Raw genomic sequence first — 23,941 nt, 5'->3', positions numbered from 1 at the left:
TGAGATGTCAACCAGCCACTTCCCAGTTCTCATTCCACACTGCGGTTGGCCGGTGGATTTATACACTGGGTCTGCCTGGGCACCTAACTTACTCTAACACTCAAGGAGCTTCATGGAGCACCTGAATTTATCACATTAAGGAATAACTACAGTTTGTTATGATTTTATTGGAGTCTGTGAAATAGTCCTGAGCTTAATATACAGTCAGCACACCCAGCAATCAATACAGTAACCTCCAATCATCTGTTGTTGTTTTTTTTTTTTCAGAAATACTACATAAAATGATGGGCAGCTCTCATTAAGAATGTGCTATATTTCTGAGATTGCTGGGGGTGTCCTGTTACAGGGAGACAAATCCACCTGGATGAAGACATTGTCTGACCCTAGACCCACCAACTGTGGGTAGGCTGGCCCTAAAAACTTTACCAAGGAGTCAGGCTGAAGGATGAACCAAGTTATGCCATCTCTCCTATTGACCAAGGATGGAAGACAGGACAACCAGGGTGCTGGGACAGAGACAAGAAATGGGACCAGAGACAAGAAAAAAAAAAGCCTACACTTACCTCTGAGGACTAGCCTCAAAGTCAAATCCCCACCTGCCTACAGAGCCATGTACTTCTACCATTTTCAGTTCTGAAGAAAAACCAGAAAGAAACCTGATGTGAAAAGTTTGCGAGTTGCCTGACAGAGGAGCAGGAGGTGCAAAACAGGATTTATATGACAAACTTGTGGTGCTCATACCAAACCTTCCTTGCAGGAGTGGTCCATGGGCTCAATACACTTGAGTTCAAGCCTACTTTCTGAACCACATCTTCTTGTTCCCCTTTGTTAGGTTTTAGATATAAGATGTCCCCCGAAAGCTCATGTGTGAGTCAAAAGGGTTTAGAGGTGAAATAATTGAGCTATGAGAGCCTTAACCTAATCAGTGTGTTAATCCACTGACAGGGATTAACTGGATGGTAGCTGAAGGCAGGTAGGGTGTGGCTGGAGGAGGTGGTCGTTGGGGACCTGTCTTTGGGGTTTATATTTTGTCCTTGTTGAGCAGAGCTTTATCTCTCTGCTTCCTGGTCTATGTTCCCAGCTCCTTTCCTCCATCACGTTTCCGCCATGATGTTTTCTGCCTCAGCTCAGGCCCTGAGGAATGAGGTTGGCTGTCTATGGACTGAGACCTCTGAAACCGTGAGCCCCCAAACACATTTTTTCTCTTCTAATTGTTCTTGTTAGGTCTTTTGACAACAGCAGCAGCCAAAAAGCTGACTAAAACACCCTTCTTCCCTCAGAAGGGTAACACTGCAGAGTCAGGAAGTCAGCAAAGTCAGTGGCTGGTGCCCTGGAGTCTGTGAGTTGGGACACCCTGGCTGAGCTGAGCAACCAGAAATTTCTGTGTTCGGGGCTGCAACAGCACAGGATGAAGCATGAGACCAGGCTTCAGGGTAGCCTTGGAGAGGCTATGCTCACTCTCAAAGGATAAATAGGAGTGGACCAGGCAGAGCATGGAGGACCTAGGCAGGGGAAGGTAATGCAGGAAGGCCAGAAGAGGAAACTTGAACCATGAATATGGTTGGACCTCAATTTGGGACCTCACTACGGGGTGAATAGAGACCTGGGAATATGCTAGATGGCCTTGTACGGCAAGCAAAGAAGACTGGAAGTTGGACTGAGACAGTGAGGAGCTTGTAGGATTTTAGGATAGGATGTAACATCATCAGAGTTGTATTTTAGAAAGATTAATCTGGTGACAGGGTAAAAAAATAAAATTGAGTTTGGTACAGACTGAGCGTGCCCACCCCACCTCACATCCCACCCAAATTAATCAGTTGGAGTCCTAAGCCCCCTGTAACAGTATCAGGAGGTGGAGCTTCCAGAAGCTAGCTAGGCCATGAGGATGGAGTCCTCAAGAATGGGAATAGTGCCCCACAAAAGGAAGCTCCCTCCACCTCTTTTGCCCACGTGAAGACACTCCAAGAGGATGTTATTCATGCCAGAACCTTTTTTCTCATCCCCTTGACCAATCTGTCACCAATTCCTGCTGACTTCACTATCTTGAGGTTTCTCAAAACCATTTCCACTTCCCCACTTTTTACCAATGCCTCGTTCAGCTCGCCATCTTCGATTGCCTGAGCTGAGGCAAAAGCCTCTGCATAGATCTCTGCTTCTAACCTTGACCCCCTTCATTTGGTTCGTTACTCGTGGCCAGAGTAATCATTAAAATACAAGTTTGACTGCTTTAGATTTCTGCTTAAAACTGAATATCCAAATAGATTCCAGTTCCTGATTGGAGAAATTTCCAATCCCAAGCACAGACTCCAGGCCCCCAGGATCTGGCCCAATTCCCTTAGAGCTTCATTCTTTCTGCCTTTATTTCAATGCTTAGATTACACCCGTTCTTTCTAGCTTCAGGGTCTTTGCCCGCACTCTTCTATTTGGATGAAATTATCTTTTTCTCCATCCCAACCAATGCTTCTTTATCTTTTAAGTTCCAGCATAAATGTCATTTTGTCAAGAAACCTTCCATGATCATCCTGATGAGGTCAGCTCTGCTAATTATGTTCTCCCAAAACCCCTGCATCAGCTGAAGATGTCTTTTTTTTCTAATTTGTACAAAGATGCAGTAGGGGCTGGTGGCTGACTGGATTCGCATCTCAAAGGCAGGGATACTTGATGATTTCAGTGATGCCCAAAGAAAACCAGCTAGTAGAAAAACCAAGAAAAAAACCATTGTTGGAGTCTATTGATCTGCTATGGAGCAACTCAACAGTTAACTGAGAGGGTGAACAGAAGAGAAGGTCTAAATACACAGTGAGTTCTGAGATGGTAATTAAGGACATCTAATGGAATCTTTAAGTGGTCCCTATCTGACTTTAAGATGTCTCTCTGAGGTCCAAAAGGGGCAAACGGAGCCTTAGAACATGAATCTTGCTATTTAACATTCCCAACGATCTCTGTGTTAACTCCTCAGTAGCTTTTGGATATTGTGTCATCTGCTGCAAAATTAAAATTAGAATCAATACAATGAATACTCAGTATGCAAAACAATTCAAGTCTCCATTTCAGTATGAAGTTTCATTTAAACTGCAGAATAAAAAGAAAAGACAACCCTTTGTTCTCTTCATTTCACAATCCTGCAAATGGCCTCTTAGCTAAAATAGCTCCTCTAATCTTTAAGTTTTAATTAGCTGCCCACAATTCATAAAATATCAGGAATTAAAATGCTGATACCTCATTCTCCTGAGAAACGGCACACAATTAACCTCTTTTTTCTGGTCAAAGGCAGAAATTGAGAAAGGGTAATGACAAAATTAATCTATTCTGGTGGCAAGGCCTGCCACGGGGCTGGGAACAGCATCTGACCCTGCGTCAAACGGGAAGGCGATGGCTGGCGTGCGGAGACACTGCGCATCCGCTGTGTCTTTTGTATTCACAGCCAGCTCTAACACAAATCCTGGGCCCCGGATATCTGATGAAAATGTTAAATGATTCCCTGGAACAATCATCCTAGCCCACTTCCCCCACCCGCTTGGAAACAAGTCTATACACAGGCTTTGAATAGAGTCAGAAGGCCTGACTTTCTGCTGAGGAGGTAAAGATATTTCCACACAGGTTCTCAAGGAAGACCCAAGGTAGACCTGGGTAATGGTTAGGATAGAGGCAGTGGGTCCATCTGCCTGGTCTCAAACCCTGACAGACAACTCACTAGCTATGTGATCTAGGGCAAGTTGTTTAACCTTTCTGAGATTATGCTGTGAACCTCTAAAATAAGAGCAAAAACCTGTTGTGAGAATGAAGCAGAGAGTGCTGGTGTTGCGCCTGGCTTTGTACCTAGCATGTCATGAGGGCTTGTTAAAGTTAGCCACAATGGGGGTTTGAACGTATGCCCCAAATCTATGGGTTGGAAACTAGATTTCCAATGCAGCAGGGTGGGGCCTGATGGGAGCTGTTTAGGTCATGAAGGCTCTACCCTCGTGAGCCTCAACAGGGCTTGAGGCTGCAAGTTCACCCTCTTGGCTCTCCTCTCTTAATGTCTCTTTGCCTTCCTACCATGTGATGCCCTCCACAGGATTGTGTGTTAAGAAGGCCCTTACTGAGACCAGAACCCCAGTCTTGGATTCCCAGCATCCAAAACTATGAGCCAAAAAAAATATTTCCATTCATTATAAATGACCCAGTCTTAGGTTTTATTATAGCAGCACAAAAATGGGCCAAGACCACTACCATTATTATCAAAAGAGGAATCCAAATATCTTTAATGAGTCTCAAAGAGAGAAAAAATACTATTTCATGTTGAAGAACACTTTGGTAATTATAATTGCTTTTTTCCTTTTCTGTCAGGAGAAAGGTAATGGCTTTATTGAGATGTCATTCATATGCCACACAATTCACTCCAAGTGTACACTTCAATGATTTTTAGTATACTCAGAGTTGTTTTAGAACATTTTAATTATTGCAAAAAGAAACTATACCCATTAGTTATAATTTCCCAGTCCCTCTATTCCTCCTGTAAGTAACTACTAGTCTACTTTCTGTCTCCACAGATTTACCTATTCTGGGCATTCAGATAAATGGCACCATATAACTTGTGGGGTTTTGTGACTGGCTTCTTTCACTTAGCCAATGTCTTCAAGCATGCATGTTACACATGTATCAGGACTTTATTCCTTTTTTTGGCTGAATAATATTCTCTTGTTTAGAAATACTACATTTTTACCTCTCCACGGCTCTTCTTTTTTGGTAGAGTAATTTTAAATCCAAATCGAATTAGTAAAAGAGTAATAACATGTGGTACAAATTGACATCAGTTTGGAACTGTTTTCTTTGAACATGAGTGATTTCATATACAATTCACAACAATCTTAAGTGGAGGTGTTTTACATTTTAAAGATGATGCCAGAGAAGTTAGGAGTCAGTGAAAGTTGCATTGCTATTTGGTTACCTGTAGACCTGGGACTCCAACTTAGACCTTCTGAGTTGAGTCCCTGTGTTTCGTAATACAGGTGAGCTGCAGTGACCATGACGCTGTCCACAGTTGAGTGTGGAGATCTGTGGTATTGGGGATGTGCTCTTTGTGTCTAGAGAAAGCTGAGAGTAGATAAGAACTTCATGACCTCCATTTGCCAGCAAAAATGCAGTCACCAGGAACTAGATAGCATGAGGAAGGGGACCTGATTTTCCAACCTCAAAGTGAATGTATCACAGCTTCTACTAGGGATGACTTACTTCTTGGAGAAGCAAAGCCTTCCTCTGTTAAATCTTCCCTCTTCATAGCCTCCTGGCTAAATCCCTGTGTGAGGTTTGACAACTATGCCATTTCTAAGCAGCACAACTGATCAGACAGACTCCTCCCTGGCTAATGGGGGAGAAACAGTTCCTTCTGCCTTTGAATCCCTCGTTGAAACCCCAACACTCGGCTGCAAATGTGTACAGAAGTGTGGTCCCTCCTGTGATTCAATGTCCTTGCACCCTGAGCTGAGGAGAAATGATCCAAAATTATTATACTTTCCAGTTTTTACCATATTGCATTATCTTCTAAGCCTAAAGCAAAAGAATTTGCTAACAGTAACCATTCATGTGCCCAACTCTAGGGTGTAAGGCATACAGACAAAATCTGGAAGCCACACTGGGAGTAGAAGAGGAAGAGGGCAAAAGGGTTCTATATTCCTCTGTGGATTTAAATTCAGCAAGTGAGTTAATATCCCCCTCTTTCTATCAGGACAAGACAAGTCCTTCCAGACTGCTCCATACAGGAAAACTGCTAAACTCAAACCCGTTGGGACTGGGATATGGAAGGTTGGCCTCTGGAACAAGAATTCCCGGTAGAATTCCACTTCTCTCAGAACCCAGCACCAATCTCCAAGGGCTGTGGTGCCTTGTGAGTGAATAGTAAGAGCACTGTCCCAGGCATGACAGGGACGCCAGGCAGTCTGCTGTGTGCACTGCCTGCTGTCTGCTCAGGATGAGGAGGTTCTCCATTCATGGAGAATCCTGAGCCAGGCCAGCCTTTGGCCATCATCAGTGGCCTGTCGGCTCTTAGCAGTGTGAGGGAAGCCCAGGCCCTCACTTTGCCACTGGCCTTGGTACCCTTCCAGCAGTTGGGCTCAGAGTCCCTGCAAGGAAGTGACAGCATGTAAGCAGAGTCTGTGTTAAGGTGCTGGCTGCTCTGTGACTCTGCTTTAGTGAAAAAAGAAATGTGTTCTATTTAGAGCTCATGTGCGACTCACTTGCTTTCTTCCCCTAGACATAATAGGATCCTTTCTTGGTCCAGCTTCAGGAGCTGTTTCTAGACAATGCCAGAACTGTGGCAGGGCCCATGAAATCAAGCAGAGCGTGAAGAACAGACCTGTGGAACACCCCCAGGCAGGTGAGTGTGGCATGCTTTCTGGTTGTTGAGGTCCTCAGTAAATAGTCGGGTCAAAAGTTAGAAAACTATTGACTTGTTCCCAGTACCATGACCCCATCTACACTCTCATGGGCATGGTATACTTCACACAAGCAGTAAAAATACACTGTATTTTAAATGACATAGCCCAGCCTATTTCCATCTTTAAGGAAAAACATCTCCTGACACCCAACAGAGACCTTCAGTGAGTGTGCTTGGGAGGTTTCCTTTGAAGAGTATAACGAAAGTCAACCCAGCTCCTCATCAAGCATCCCAAAGAGGATGGAAATAGCCAAACCCCGACTCAGCAAAAGAGTTGACTGTGCTTCCAAAATGGTCTCTAGAATCAGCTCAGAAGCCAGGAAACAACCCAAAAGTTCCAGATCTAGAAAAACTGAGCCCTCTCTTTAAGATCCAGCAGACAAAGGATTTGCTTAGAAACATGGCAGAAACCAGAGGCCAATGGTAGACACAGTCTAGGATCCAGGGTTGACAGATCCAAAGATTCCATGTGTCTAATGGCTGGGGCCTGATTATTTAACATAGACATTGGGCAGAACATTGTTCTGGGAGCTGCTGAGGCCTGTGGTGCCCAGCAGCTGCTCTTCAGAAGACAAACCTCCCCAGAACAGCTGCTGAAGACCAGCACCTGCACACCTAGCACTCCTACAAGAGCAACTCAATTAATAATTGGTGGATTAAGTCAAATGTTTCTATGTACACATTTCTATTTGTGTTGGGCTGTTTGGTTTCTTTATATTTCTCTGAACACAAAACTTTCATTTAGTTTTTAATCTCTCAGTTATATCTGAAAGCTTTTCAAAACACTGTTTATTTAGAAAGTTCTTTGGACCTTACTTTTAAAAATAGCAGTCAGAACATCTTAGGTAACTTGAAAAATGGAGAGAATTCTGTTGTGTCATTAAGGCATTAATTGACTGTCAACCGTACAATGTATGGCTATGATCCTGGTTTGTGGGTTTACAACCTAAATTAACCTGGGTTAGTGCCCTGGCAGATCATGGTCCCAAAAATGCCTCAACTTGTCTTCTGCTAGACCAAGACAATCCCATGATCTTGAGGCTCAGTTGAACTCTCAGTTACAAAAGCTCCCTCTTTATTACTATAGCATGCACAGTGGAGCATTCCTCCCTGAGGCCAAAAGCACCTCTGGGGAGATATAACATTTGGTCAATGAAAAAGAGAACACACCCAAAATGAAGTGTAAAACACAGGACAGGATCACAGGCCCATTGCAGAGTGGACAGGGATGCAATGTCCAGCATTCAGGGGGTCAAGGTGGGGAGGAATCAATATTAGCTTCAACTATAGTAAAACTTAAAAGATGAGGATGCAAAACTTGAAAGAACCTGAAAGATGGGTATGAATCGAGACACAAGAAAATAAGACATGCAATAAATGGGCATCTGCTTAAATTGTTTTATGAGCAGTTCACCAACTTGACATAGAAGATTCTTTTAAAAAGAAGTGTTCCTGTATTACGGCACACCTGGATTTCACCTGCACAGGCCATCGATGAGCCCATACAACTGATCAGCCCTTCCTTTTGTATAAGAAATAAACCAAATTTTCTTGAATTAATTGTTCCTGAAAAAATAGATCAGGGTATTAAAATTTAAATACAACTTATGGATTTCATATTCAATTCCTTCACAACATTATCTTTAGAATTTGATTCAAACAGAGTTGCTACTGGTTGAGATTACAGTTGAATACAAAATATGGTTAAAAGGGGTTTAAAATAGGTGGGGAAGGGAGAAAAAAAGGAAGTAGATGTTGTTAGTGTGAATAGAATGAACATCATTAGAAAAAAAAGCTTTACAACAGTGTGCACAAGTAAAGATGGAATTCATACATATATGAATGTATGCACATATACATATAAAAATTACAACAACACACCAGAAACAACAAAGGTTGTTTCTGCATAAGAGAACTTAGGCACAGAGTTAAAAGGGACACCTTTTTGTGGTTTTTTTTTTTTTCATTTTATACCATCTTTTCCAATTGAATATACTTCAAATAATAATTCTAAAAAAGGAAATGTAAAAATGGCCATTTTGACAATAGTAATTCTGCCTTTCCAAGAGCACTGTAGGTCTTTCCAGCTTCTAAGGTCTTTCTTCATTCGATTTCTCTCTTCAGTGTTCTATAATTTTCAACATAGCTGTCTTTCACCTCCTTGGTAAGATTTATTCCCAAGTGGATTTTGTTGTTGTTGAGGCTATTGTGAATGAAATTGTTTTTCAGCAGATTCATTATTGGGATACAGGAATGTTATTGGTTTTTGTATGTTTCTCTTGGGTGCTGCTATTTTGTTGATTTTATTATCAATTCTAGAAGTCTTTTGGTGGAGTATTTTAGGTCTTCTAAGAATGGAATCACGTCAACAGCAAAGAGAGATAGTTATAAGAGATTCAATGCTACCTCCATCAAAATACCAACGACGGTCTTCATGGAACTAGAAAAGGCAATCCTAAAATTTATATGGAAGAATAGAAGACCCAAAATAGCCAAAACAATACTGAGCAAGAAGAGCGATGCAAGAGGCATCACAATACCTGATCTCAAATTATACTGCAGAGCTATAGTAACAAAAACAGCATAATACAGGCATCAAAACAGACAGGAGGACCAATGGAATAGAAGACACAGAGACAAACCCACATAGATACAGTCATCTGATCCTCCTCAAAGGTACCAAAAACACATTGGGGAAAAAAGATAGCATTTTTAACAAATAGTGCTGGAAAACCTGGGCTGTCCATATGCACAAAAATGAAACTAGACCCCTATCTCTGACCCTGCACAAAAATCAACTCAAATTGTATCAGAGACCTTGAAATTAGATAAGAAACACTGCATTTGCTAGAAGAAAACATAGGGTCACCAGTCCAACATATTGGTACAGGCACCTACTTCCTTAATAAGACTCCTAAAGCCCAAGAAATAAAACCAAAAATCAAATGGGATGGCTTCTAATTAAAAAGATTCTGCATAGAAAAAAAAATTAAGAGCATGAAGAGAGAGCTTACAGAATGGGAGAACATTATTGCCCTTTGCTCCTCCGACCAGAATATATAAAGAACTCCAAAAACAATCAAAGACTCAATCAACAAATGGGCAAAAAACTAAAGAGACAGTTCTCAAAAGAAGAAATGTAAATGGCCAACAAATATATGAAAAAATGTTCAACATCCTTAGCAATCAGGGAAATGTAAATCAAAACTACACTGAGATTTCATCTCACTCTAGTTGGACTAGCAATCATAAAAATACAAATAATAAGCCAGGCATGGTGGTGCACATCTGTAATCCCAGCAACTTGGGAGGCTGAGACAGGAGAATGGCAAGTTCAAGGCAAGCCTCAGCAACTTAGTAAGAGCCTATTTCAAAATTAAAAAAATAAAATAGATGTAGCTCAGTGGTAAAGCACCACTGGTTAAATCTCCAGTAGCAAACTAATAATAATAATCATAAATGCTGGTAAGGATGTGGGGGAAAAGGTACACTTATCTATTGTTGGTGGGAGTGCAAATTATATCCACTGTGGAAAACAGTATGGAGAGTCTTCAAAAGACTAGGAATAGATCCACCGTATGAACCAACTACTCCACTCCTTGGTATTTAACCAAAAAAACTAAAATCAGCATACTATAGGGATACATGCACACCAATATTTATAGCTGCACAATTCACAATAAACAAGTTATGAAAGCAGCCTAGGTGTCCATCAATACACAATTGGGTAAGAAAATGTGGTATATATACACAATGAAATTTTACTCAACCATAAAGAAGAATGAAATCATGTCATTTGCTGGATGGAACTAGAGGGAAGCTATAGAGAAATAAAGAATTTAATAGCTGGATGGGGTGGGGGGAATCATACCTCATAAGATAGAAAGGAAGTCAGTGTGGAGCAGAGGAAGGAGATCCAGGGGGAAGCAGGAGGTATGGCAAAGGAGAGAAACAGCAGAGTGAAATTAACCAAACTATGCTCTGTGACATATCACGATGAATTCCATTTTAAAGTATAACTGTAATGCATTAATTAAAAAATAAATTAAGAATTGTATACCTTAAATATCTATAATTTTTATTTGTCAACTATCTTAATGAAGCTGGGAGGAAAATTTATACAAAGGAATATAAATATAGAAATTATGTTGGAGAAAATTAATAAATGACATATAATAATGATTAGGACCTATTTTTAATAAAACAATTTTTAAAAATAGCATGTGCATAAGATCTGCTTATTATATAATAATAAATACATTTACAATATTTTCTCTGGGTTGTGGGTAATAATTTTTTTACTTTTATTCTTTGTACTTTATATGTTATCTAAAATAAAAATGTGTTTTATAAAAAGAATTATTAATATGCATAGTGTGTATGTATATGTAAATATATGACTGTTTAATTAATGCCTTCTAGGTATTTATCCAGAACAAATTACCAGAGGTACTGAAAATTATCTGGCTTTGCTGATTTTTTATGATAAGATTATTCATAATAACCAAAATTTGAGTATATATTTAATCTAGAAATTTGTTACAAAATTATTTGTAATACATATTTTATGGAATGTTATACATCCATTAAAGTTCATATTCTTCTATAATTTCATGGCTTTGGAAAAATCCATGAAAACAATAAGTGAGAATAACAAATTTAAAAATAATAAAAAATTAAAATAATTTTTTGAATTTTCAATGCTTAAATGTGAGATTAGACTCTCTGGATTGGGAAAGAAAGATAAAAGAAGACAGAATGGGAGGAAGAAAAGGAGAAAGCGTGAAGCACGGCTGCTCGGCTCTGGGTACCAAGGGTTGTAAAAAGGAATCCTCTGTTCACTTGGTCCAAGTGTGGGAAAGACCCCTGCCCTGGGACTGGGCTGAGGAGCAGAGTCAACAACACACACACACACACACACACACACACACAGTATCTGTGAAAAGCAGAAATATCATAGGAGGATTCAAATTTCAAAGAGAACCACAGAACCGTGGAGGAAGGGCTCTGCCTGTCTTGCACGGGGCCATTGCAGCTGAACAGAGTCCAGAGGAGGGCTCTGGATTTTAGAAAACCGCTGCAGCTTCATTTGCCTTCTGGATGGTGAATGTGCACACCTGAATCAATAAGATGGAGTCCTGTTTGACCAATTTTCCCTCCAGGTAATCATAAATAATAACAGGGAAGAGACTAGCAACAGGTACGCCTCCCCTTCACTACGAAACAACATGCATTACTACCCACGCACTTTGAACATTGCCAGGTCTCCAAACCTACCAAGAATTCTCAAGGGTTTTTCTCCTCCCTCCCTTCCTTTCTACTGGGACAGAGGTGCTTTACTACTGAGCTACATCCCCAAACTCTTTTTTTTTTAATTTTTTGACACAGGGTCTTCCTACATTGCTCCAGGGTCTCACTAAATTGCTGAGCTGACCTTGAACTTGTGATCTTCCTGCCTCAGCCTCCTGAGTCACTGGGATAACAGGTGTGAGCCACTGTGCTTGGCAGCATTCCATCTTTAAATGCCTACTCTCTTCACTCAAGGTCACCAGCTATTATGAGATGGCACTATGTTTGTTTTTTTTTTTAATTTAAATCTGAACTCTCACACATACTGCTTCCTACCTCATCCATTCAATTCCCCTAGTTTCCATTTGCCTGAAACTCAATTGAAGATCCCAGATTTTTACTTTTCTACCACTGAGGCCATCTTTAAGCAGATATTTGGCATTGAGACCAGCTCTGGGAAATGCACTGAGCCGAGCAAAAAGTAACTCAGTTGCACACATGTTTAACAAGGGAGTCCAGTCCAGGCTTTTGAAAGACTAGTAAACACACAACAAAAACAATTAAGAACTTCTGAAATAAGCCAGAAAATCAAAACATGCCCACAACTACACACAGATGAACAATGTTACTTTGTCAACAGTGTTTCTGGTCAGAAAATAGCAATTCTGTCACAGCATTTTCTCTACAATGATCATCACTTATCTACAACACTGAATATGAATAAAATACTGATGCAGAATCAATCTCTTTCAGAAAAGACTTGTGGCTTCATTTTTTTTTTTTTGGGGGGGGGGCCCTAACCGGACAGGGAGATCCTATGGGAAGGTTTCTCTTGGTTAAAGCACGATGCAAAGTGCTTTTTTGTTTTGCTTTTTGTGCTTTTGTACCTCAATGAGGTACATGACTGTGAGGTGCACACTAATTCGCCACAGCCCTGGGAAAAGATGTCAGATTTGTTTCTGGGCATTGGTCATACATCACTAACTATAGAGATAAGATTTTAGGAATATATTGTTACATGATTTCATCATTGTGCCAGCATCACAGAGTTGGTGTAAATCAACTGAGATGACTGTAGCATCACTAAGGATCACTTTTACAGAGGCAGTCCATCGCTAACCAAAATGTTGTTACACAGCATACAGCAGTACTTAGTGCTAAGACACACAAGATAACAGGATTCACTTCAGTGAGACTATTGTGCAATCTCTGCCCCCACTGTCCACACACTATGCCATCCCATCTCCTTCCTTCCCGAACTATCAGTAGCAACAACACGAGAGAGAGAGAGAGAGAGAGAGAGAGAGAGAGAGAGAGAGAGGGAGAATTTTTTTTAATATTTATTTTTTAGTTTTCGGTGGACACAACATCTTTATTTTTATTTTTTTATGTGGTGCTGAGGATCAAACCAGCACCCCACGCATGCCAGGCAAGCGTGCTACCGCTTAGGCCACATCCCCAGCCCAACACAAAGATTTTTAAAAGTACCAAAAGTTGGCTAGAGGCCCTATACATTCAAATCCACTCAATGGCAATTTTCTCATTTACCCCAGGATAGAAACTATCCATCAGAAAACTAGATCAAATGTCCTATCATCCCAGCCAAGCATCTCCTGTCTTAATCTAACAAAAATCTCTCCAACTTTCATCCAAGTTCATTTATACTTGCACTATCTTCCTGAAAATTACCTACTCCTAAACAATAATTTGAAAACACTCATCAGTTTCCCCTTAGCTTCTTTTTTCTTAGTAAATCTACTTCATGCTCATTTATTGTTGTTCTTTAAAAATTAATCTCCTCTTCCTTAATTATGCTTTTATTTTTTGTTAACCCTCTTATAGCTAATCAAAATTAATCAAAACCTGAACAAAATGCTCTCCAGTGGATCTCACTTAAGCAGTGTATAAAAGAACTAGGACTTCAATGTCATGGCTCATACTTCATTTTAATACATCTCGGAATTGTGCTGGCTTTTCACAACAGCACTGGTGTGTAGCATGTTATTTTTAAATTTATATTCAACTCTGCTTCCTACCTGGTAAGGATATGGGATTATGTATGGAAAGTTGTTAGAACGTCTGGCCCATAAAGAGCACCCCATAAATGGTACCCATCATTATTCTTGATATTTTGGACATAGGATATATGGGGGACAGGGCTTGTTTGAGATATATTGTAAAATATATTTCAGCAGAAAAGAGTAGACTACCACTGAGCCCTGCTTTAAGATAATTCATTACATGAAAATTGAAATTTATGCAACTAATGACTTGGTGCTCCAGTCTGAGAAGCCTGGCCCTTACTCAGGGTATCTGGAATTATTCCCCAGGCTATCAGCTGGCCCTCTTCCAAATATTAAGCAGCACCTGCAAACACACCTCCCAGATCACCAGCTGGGGGCTGGAGTTGTAGATCACTGGTAGAGTGCTTACCTAGCATGTGTGAGGCACTGGGTTTGATTCTCAGCACTACATATAAATAAATAAATACAGTAAAGTTCCACCAGATCACCAGTTGGATTAGTGAGCAACCAGAAATGAGGCAATCTACCAGTACCACATATTAAGGATGATGGTGCAGAATTCATATACTCTTGGAATTTTTTTATTATTATTTTTTTAGTTATCGCTGGACCATTTATTTACATATTTATCTATATGTTGTGCTGAGAATCAAACCCAGTGCCTCACACATGCTAGGCAAGTGCTCTACCACTGAGCCACAACCACAGCCCTATTCCTGGAATCTGAGACAAATCCAAGTGGGAGTTGTATTTCTAGCTAAGTTTCTCATATCAAACAAATCTGAGATATGACAAATATTATAGCATGAAGGTAAATGACTCTAAACCATGATCCATTTTAAAGAGTAGAACTGTGATCCAAGACTAATAAAATGGGCATTAATGTATGTACAAATTATTACATGAAGGGCCTCAATGAATAATGAATTAATGTATGTACACATTATTACATGAAGGGCCTCATCTAGTTTTACTGTGTGTAACAATTATAATGGCTTCACTGTATCATAGCTCTGGCTTAAAGTACCCAGAATGATGAAGAAGGAAACATTTACTCAGGGATATGCTTGCATGTTGCCTTAGAAATTCTTTAGGTGAGCCAGATGTCCCAGGTTTCTTTCTAAAAAGCTTTGCAAGGAAATTTAAGGAGATTTCAACCCTCTTCAACCCTGGATAAACTGACCAAAGCAAGCGGAAGCAGTCACTACCCTCCTGCTGATAAACTAGCTGAGCTGAGCATTAACACCTATGAATGTTTAATGACAGTGGTGTTCTTTCCACTGAAAGCTTGTCTCTTCTAAAGTCAGAACTGACTCTACACTTCCACCCTTCACAGCTTCCTCAGTTGCAAAGCACTATGGCAGAGCTGCATGGCGTCAGTGGGGCTCCTGGGGGACATGTGACATTCTGTAACACAGGGTCCTATGAGCCCTGGAGGGTTCTTGTTTGCATGCACCTGAAGAATGAAGTACACAGACGACAGAGGGTGAGAATTCAGTAGCATATTTATTAGAAGCCAGCAAGGAAAGTACCTATCGAATGACAGAGGTCCCAAAGAGTTGGTGGCTGTCTGGATTTTTATACTGTTTGATGAGGAACTAACCTTTCATTGGAAAGTATATCTTGATTGTTTTCTTTTTCTGACTCAATTAAAAGTATGAAATTTTAATTTCTTATTTCCATAATGAGATGGTCTAATGTTAGCCAGAGTTTGTCCTATATTTGTTCCTTAAAACAAAGAATTGCTTGGGTTCAAAACAACTCTCTAGGGTTGAGTGTTAGGGTAGTCCAGGAAACCTGAGATGACAACAGAATTTATGGGCATCCAAGAGTGAGAGGGGCCCTCCAGTAAGACAGCCAAAATCAAACAATAAGACAGGCCTTAACCTAGGGTGTTGATCTGGGGTGGTGGGAGCCCATTCTCCAAGGTCCCCATTTCTGCTTAACTCCTGCCTCAGTTCCATCTTTTTTGATCCTTTCTTCTGAGAGGTGACAGTGTTTGATATCTACCAGCACAGGCCATACCACAGAAAAAGAAAAAAAAATTATCAGATTACATTTTTAGACATTACCTCTTCATAAAATATGTATTGAGAGACTGAGTATAGAAATGGGCCATGGTCACACTATAAAATAGTCTATAAAAATAGAACTCTGGCACAATCTAGAGCAGCCTGCTTAGGACACACACCACCATGCTGTATCTACAAAACCCAGCCCTGGAAGTCAGCCTTGCAGGGAGCCATGTTATCACCTCCAACAGTAATTCAGGAGGTGAAACAAAAGATTTCTGCAACAATTGGCCCCAAATGGACAGAATTAGATTAATAACCCACAGCTTTCCTAATTTCTGTTCCCACTTCCAATTCAGGACCAGTTAGAGAGAGCCAAATATGCTCTTCTAACCAATCAAAGAGGCTGCCCTGCTTCTACTAAGCCACCTCAGTTTCCCCAGGCCAAGAGCTTCCTGAAGTTGCCCCTTTTATACCTGTGCTCTCCCACTCTCCTGCCCACCTTTAAATCTTGCCAAATTCAAGTGATGGTGGCGGTCCCCATGCTACAGCCTTTAGGTCATGCTGTGACCCACTTAATCAGCAGTCTTTGCTTTTGTATTGCTTTGGTTGGTCTTCCTTTATTTTGCCTGTGTGTGTGTGATGCTAGCGACCTGCTTTCTGATCATTCATTCCTCCCTGTCAAATGGCCTTAAGAAACCCTTCACCTCCACTCTTCCCGTGGAGGCCTGCCTAACCACCTGCCTTCGCCCCTCCTCAGACTTCTAACGATAAAGATTCTCTCCTAAACACCAGTCAGGCTTCCCCACCAGGCCTCAACCTGGTCTTTAAACTACCCACTCTCAGAACAAATGATTTTGTCTACCGCCTTCCTCCTACATGAAAAGACTAATGTAGTTTCTAACAGCTCAAGGCCAAATCCCTAGGATGACCCTAACCCCTTACAGTGCCAGAAACCCAAGGTTGCTGGGAGGAAAACAAAAAATCGATCCAACATCGGAACTAGGCCCCAGATCATTTTCTCAGAGCTTTAACTAAAAAGGGCTTACAATTGTGAATCCTTCCTCTGTCCCTTTGAGATGTTTGCGTATCTGCACTACTCAGAGAATGTCTTTCTCAAGGACCTGAAAGCCATTCCTTTGAAATGTATCCTCCACAAGGATAGGACCTGTCTCTCTCAGTCTCTGTGGGAGGATTGAATCCTAACCTCAATAATTACCATCCAACAGACACAGCTGCCCTAATCAGCATTTACAGTGACCAACCCTTTGAAATTTTTCACTTCCCTGATTGCCTAAGCTTCCCCTAGTCCTTTCCCCTAATCCTTCATTCTCTCTTTTAAAAGGTGCTGTCACCTCTGTAAAAGTGGGAGTTCAGTTCCCTGCCAGACCCTCTTCTTTACTGCAATTATTATTGCTTATGTAATTATTATTATTACTGATTAAAAGCTGTCCTTTCAGATTAACTAGTGTCTGGCTTTGTTTATCTTTGACAAAACCAGGTGCATGCCTGCAGCCTTCCCCCATAACACCAGTAGCTAGTGCCTAGTCTTACTTAATCTCTCAGCCTGGGTGCTTAGGCCTGTTTGGTTGTCTGAAAGGAACAGGACCTGTCACCCTCAGCTCCCACAGTTAGACCCCTGGTAGCCAGCTGCATTCCAGTTAAGTTTTTCCATATTTAAGAAATCTTTCTCTATGTGAGAAGACCCACTAGTCAAGACCCATTCCCCCATAAAACCCTCTCTGATTAACCAAAGGCTTGTAGTCCTCTTGTGTAACTACCCTCAAATTGAAGCACACAGGCCTTAACTTCCCATTCCTACAACTAATTACATATGGAATCATTCAGGAGGTAGCAGCAATTAAGATGCCAGAAGTGTATTATGTTATGTTATGGATTGGAAATGAGAATGTTCCCCCAAGAAGTTCACATGTTAGTCAATGCAGTGAAAATTTCAGAAGTGAAAAGACTGAATCACGAGAGCTGTAATCTCCCCAGTGTATTAATCCATTTGATGGATTAATCATTGGAGTAGACTATTGTATGGTAACTATAGGCAGGTGGAGCAGGGTTGCAGGATATAGGTTACTGAGGATGTGTACTTGGGGGCTATCTGTTGTCCCTAGTTACTCACAAACTTTTCACCTGGCTATGTTGAGGTGAGCAGCTTTACTCTGCCACACCCTTCTGCCATGATGTTTCCAACCATGGATGGAACCTCTGAAACCATTAGCCAAAATAAACCTTTCCTCTTCTAAGTTGTTCTCATCAGAGCACAAAAAACTGATTAACACAGGTTTAATCCTTGCAGTTCCAGAATGGCTGTTATATGTACAATGAGGATGATGACAACTACTGCACAGGCTGGTAGTGACAGCAAATAATGCCCAGCACATATCTGGAGGTTGTGGCCAATTAGTGAGGGAATGAAAGGCAGAGAGCACAAGGTACTTCGTAAATCTTTCAAAATGACAAAACAGAAAATAAGCAGGTCCATTGCATAAATCCCATAACTGACTATCTTTCATCTGCATCTGCTCACCCAACACACACTAACCTGATTAGTTCATTTTCTAGTGATTCCAATAGATTGAAATTTCCTCTTCCTTTAATTCAAATCTACATCCCTGCAATTTCTGTCCTTGGATCCTGGCTCAGTTCCCGGGTCACACAACATAAAATTAAGAGCTACGCTTCCAGTTTACTTCTCAACTCCTGTTTTGGCCTGGGGTGTGGGCTCCTATGGGATAGCTGGGGAAGTTGATGCCCTCGTGTACCCTACCGGCTTCCCACACAATGTTAAAGGAAAAAGTGTGCATCCGAGTTTTATTTCACACTTGTAGCACAAAGGACAGCAAACGAAAATGCTAGTATAAAAAGGAAAGTGTGGATCTCAAACTTGAGCTACATGAGAACTCCCTAGTGAATTGGTTTGAACACCTGATGTTGGGTACAGGTTTAGTATGCCAGGTACGGGACCCAGATTTCACATTTCTAACTAGTTCCCAGGCGGTGCTGCTGCTGCTGCTGCTGCTCTTGCTGCTGCTGCTGCTGCTGCTGCTGCTGCTGCTGCTGCTGCTGCTCTTGCTGCTGCTGCTGCTGCTGCTGCTCTTGCTGCTGCTGCTGCTCACACTTTAAAGAATCACTGGTTCTGCTTAGTTTAAAAGGTCGGGGGCCGGGATTCGATCCTCAGGACCACATACAAACAAAGATGTTGTGTCCGCTTAAAACTAGAAAATAAATATAAAAAATATTCTCTCTCTCTCTCTCTTAAAAGGAGGGGGGAAAAAAGGTCAGGGGCTGTAGAGCTGCCACTCTTTTACCACTGGACAAGTAAATGTGGTTAGGCCACCAAAGCCAGAGCTCCTGGCCCTCTAGCCAGAATCGGGTTCCCTTCCTGGGCAAGGCCAGAAGGGCCTATTTGAGTGTGCGGGAGGGTTCGGCTGTTTCTTCAAAGGCAGATGCTTACAGGGAACGGAATGGAATGAAATTGGGGACGAAGCTGTCCTGCCGCCCCAGGCTACAGTGCAGACAGACTCACACTGACGGGGTTGCCTTCCTAGCACCGGCCAGCCCACCCCGTCCAGTCCGCCCCGTCGATCCACGCGTGCGCCGGAGGCCAGGGCCGGGCGGCGGCGGCGCGCGCCAGGGGGCGGGACGTGCCGGTCTCCCGAGCAGAGGGGCCGCCCTAACGGCGCTGGGGCTCCCCACCGCGCACGCGCGCCAGTGCCTCGGACGCCGCGAAGAGGGACCCGGAAGTGGCCGTGCCGAGGGGCTGCCGTTCCTCCCGGGTGAGGGCCGCGGTGTCTGTTCCTCTGCAGCCCTCTCGTCCTCATTCTTTCGCAGACTGGAATGAATCCACCAGGATACTCTGGACGTGGGGGTTTTATGAAATTTGAATCTTTCAGTTTAAAACTAAAAACCCGACTGCCGAAACCCGGGATCGAACCAGGGACCTTTAGATCTTCAGTCTAACGCTCTCCCAACTGAGCTATTTCGGCGCCTCCTGCAGGGTTCTTGGGCTGAGCTATTACTGAGCACTCCACGTCCCATTGTCACACTTGCCTTTTCTAATGAGCACTGGCAAAGTTCCGCGATTTCTTTGTCCTGCTCCACGGTCACCGCCCTCCCGCCCGCCATTCCCCAGCCCGGATCCGACGCGCTCCACCTCCGCGCCCGCAGGCCCGGCGATGGCTCCCGGGGACTGGAACTGGGGGTCCCAGGGAGCCGATTCCCTGCTACACGTGCGTCACCGTGCGGGAAAGTTCCAGGGTCCCCCCGACGAGCGATGTTGGCGCAAAACTATTGTATGGAGTGGACAGGGCCTTAGAGGCAAGAATAGGGGTCCGCCCGCCTCCGGTGCGGAGTTTGCACCCTCCGGTGCACCTGGGTGCGGGAGCGCCCGCCTTAATTATCATCTCTTTGAGTGGAGCCTGCTTGGCAAAAGCTAGGCCAGCTCAGGAAGGGCGAGTACTCAAATGTCAGTGCTACTTCTTAACGCAAGTCGCAAATATTCCTCAAGTACCCATTAAGTGCCAAGCTAGGACATTCTGCAACTCCCAACATCCTATTGTTATGTTCTGTTTTTCATCCTCTCCAATTAAATTGGATTTATCTCAAAGGCAAGGATCTTTCACTTTACCGCCCTTTTAACCTGCTCATTAGAGCTTTGCATTAAAGTGGAAGCTTCTCAACCAATTTGGATGAATGGATGGATGGATTCAAAGGGGAAAGAAAAAGTAAATTGGAAGCATCTGCAGTCTCCGTTGTTACCACCAGTTCTCCTCCCCTTCTGGAAAAGAGTCTCTCTGAGTTCCTTGGTTGTGCCACATCCAAACACAAAGAGCCTGAGATTTAGAAGTCAGTGGGTAAAGGCTGGAGAGACCCAAGAGAATTTGGAGCTAGAGAAGTTCAGAGGTTTAGGGAGCTTTAGAGTGGAAGAAGTCTGGGGTAGTCGCCTTAATATCCTACATTTAAAAGGAAGCCGAGAAAGAAGAGTTTTACAGGTTTTCTTACATGTTCACAATGTCCCCTTCACATTCTGAAAATACTGCAGGAAAGCCTTGAATTATTTTCAATGACTCTTTGGGTTCCCAGTTGGCGATTCTTTACTGTTAACTGCCTGCCTGGATTGAATCATGCGTCCCTGAACTTCTTAGATTTTATAATTCATGTCTTCAGGTTAACATCTAATCTAGGAAGTCTCTCCTGAAAATACATATTTTGGATGAATGTCAATGGACGGGGTCAATAATAGACATGAGATTCAGGTCATAGTGTTGCCCTTTCTTGATCTGCTAGCCACACAAGCAAACCAGTAGCTGGAAAATCAAACCCTAGGTAACTAAGAAAGTGGCAGGTAACTTTAGATGGGATTTGGGGTGGGAACAGGGGGTAAGAAAAAGTGCTTGGTCTGAGGGGAAATGGAGGAACAGGAGTAAGAGACACATGAAGAAGAAAGAGTGTAACCAATAACATTGTCTTTACAATTTAATAAGATCCTGTGGCAAATTATGAAACAATAGAAACTACATTGTAATAGGGATCATATGCTGAGTAAAGGTTGATTTCAGAATGTAAGGTTGTGATGCATGTCATGGGTAAGCTGGGTGCCACAGTGTCCTGGTTTTCCCAGGATATTCCTTATTACATATATTGTCCCAGAATCCCACTATGGTAGTACCCCTTTCACTGTTAAAAGTTTAAAATGCCCTGGAATGACCAGAACATAAATAGTATAGTGGGCTGATTTATAAACACTGTGGAAAAGAGCTTCAGTTTGCTATCATACAATGAACTACACAAGTTTCATGATCAGCTCAAAGATTTTTAATACCAAGCAAATATTTGCTGTTGTTATTTTACAAAGGAAACTGAAAGTTTCTGGGACTTAGCCCTGTGGGGCTGGGGATGTGGCTCAAGCGGTAGCATGCTCGCCTGCCATGCGCGCGGTGCTGGGTTCGATCCTCGGCCCACATACAAATAAAGATGTTGTGTCCACCGAAAACTAAAAAATAAATATCAAAAAATTATCTCTCTCTCTTTAAAAAAAAAAAGGTTTATTTTGGCAGACATTATTGGAGGTTTCAGTGCATGGTTGGTGGACTCATGGCTTTGGGAGTGGCAGTGCATTATGGTGGGAGCACATGAAGAGGAAGCGAATTTACCTCATGACCATGATGAAGAGGTGGGTTTCACTATTCTCTTAAAGGGTTGGTTGCCAATGACCAGAAGACCTCTCTCTAGGCCCTGCCTCTTATAGGTCTATCACTTCCCAATAGCTCCATTTTGGGGAACAAGCCTTTAACACATGTGTCTTTGGGGGATACCATAGGTTGAAACTATAGCAGTTCTCAAACTATTTAGCCATGTGTCCTGGATTACTGCAGTAAATCCACAGGGATTCTACAGAATACCTTACAAAAACAGCCATATTCAACACCTTGGGGACACTGCAAAGTTTCAGGCAATTGATAGCTTCAGCAATCGGTCACTCTACATTTCTTTGAGGGATGCCATCTCTTTGCAAAAGCTAGGCTGTCTACAGTCATGATAAAGAGCAAGTGCCCATGAAAACCAATGGGAATTAGGAAATTCAAGTTGAGGTAGCAAATCTTCTTCCTTGAGAAATTGTGAAATTGGCCTGAGAAGTTTTGCACCCAAGGTGCACACACATCCCAATGATAAGTAATTGTGGTTAAGAATTGAATGAAAATACAACATTTCTTTCAATTTATGTGTATAATTTTTTTTTTCAAGAGGCTACATAGCTGTGGGACATAAATACTTATTAAGCTGTTTGAGCCCAAGTTCTTAATAAAAGGAAGTGTTGGGTATTTCTTTTGGCCTGGGGGCATTAGGAAAAATACCAAGACACTAAGAACATTGTGAGCACAGAAAGTTCGTGAATGAAAATTGTTAGAGTTGGGGAGAAAACTTTGCTTTACTCAGTTGCAGAGGCAAGAAGAGCTACCTACCAGAGCATCTGTGGAGACCAAGTATCACACGCTAAGTGAAGCAAAAATGTGGGCACATGTGTCACAGTAAGAAGGGTCAGATGATAAAGTTGTTGGCATTCAAAATAAGGGTAAGAATATTGAAGAAGACGCCAAGTTGAAGGAAAAAAAAAAAAACTTTCTGTAAGCTGCAGTTCTATCTTCCCAATTAGCCCAAGGATTTTGGCCAGCTCCAACCTAATTACCTATGATAACTATGAAAACTAATTATGAGAACTAACTATGTAGATCTAATAAAAGTAAAGAGAGTACATTGTATATGGGTAAAACATCTGATCAACTTTTGAACTGCTGTCAACTTATTATCTGCCCTTAACTTTGCTCCTGGGACCCCATAGCATGTAGACACACAGAGCACTTATTTTTATTTGTCTCTGCTATTAATTATTCAGTATTTCTCAAAAGGGTTAAAAATATGATGTAGGTATATGAAAAGGACAAAGAGTCAGTTTAAATGGCTCCTGTGGGCCCAAACTGGGACTTTCTGAACATCACAATAAACAAGGATAATAAAGGGATTAAGTAAAATGAGAATCAACCCATGAGTACAAGTGCAATATCTAGGAAGGGAGGTGAGGGCCAAGTGAGGGCTTTTGCTTGTACCTGACTGAGTTGGGTCAAATGATAAATGTGGAGGGAGTGGTGGCTCTGGAAATCACCATTTTCCAAACACCAGTAAAGATTGATTCATCCAAGAATCATCAGTGGATGTTAAGTCTGGGGTAGGAAGTTTTTATGAGGCCATCAGCTCATGGCTCCAAGGTGTCTCTCCATAGTTTGCTTAATAACTACAAGGGGGAGTCATGGTGGCTCATGCCTGTATCCCAGTGGCTCTGGAGGCTGAGGCGGGAGGATTGCAAGCTCAAAGCCAGCCTCAGCAATTTGGCCAGACCCTAAGAACTTTAGCAGGACCCTGTCTCAAAAAACAAACAAACAAACAAACAAAAAAAAAAAACAGCAAGTGGTGCATACCTGTAATCCCAGTGGCTGTGGAGGCTGAGACAGGAGGATTGCAAGTTCAAAGCCAGCCTCAGCAACAGTGAGGCACTGTCTCTAAATAAAATACAAAATAGGGCTGGGGATGTGGCTCAGTGTTTGAGTGCCCCTGAATTCAAACTCCAATATCCACCTCGCCAAAAAAAAAAGGACTGGGGTTGAAAAAAAAAAAAAAACCTTCAAGGGAGG

The 23,941-nt window shown here is 42.1% G+C and overlaps 1 non-coding gene across 1 annotated transcript; it reads right to left on the bottom strand.

Moving 5' to 3' along the window:
• Positions 1 to 19,668: 19,668 nt before the first annotated feature.
• On the bottom strand, positions 19,669 to 19,741 carry Trnaf-gaa (transfer RNA phenylalanine (anticodon GAA)). The gene has a single exon. It is a non-coding gene; the product is annotated as a tRNA-Phe (tRNA).
• Between the last annotated feature and the right edge of the window lie 4,200 nt (positions 19,742 to 23,941).

The sequence above is a fragment of the Urocitellus parryii genome, chromosome 2 (genome assembly GCF_045843805.1).
Source record: "Urocitellus parryii isolate mUroPar1 chromosome 2, mUroPar1.hap1, whole genome shotgun sequence".
NCBI classification, from domain to species: Eukaryota; Metazoa; Chordata; class Mammalia; order Rodentia; family Sciuridae; genus Urocitellus; species Urocitellus parryii.
This window is presented reverse-complemented; position numbering and strand designations above follow the sequence as displayed.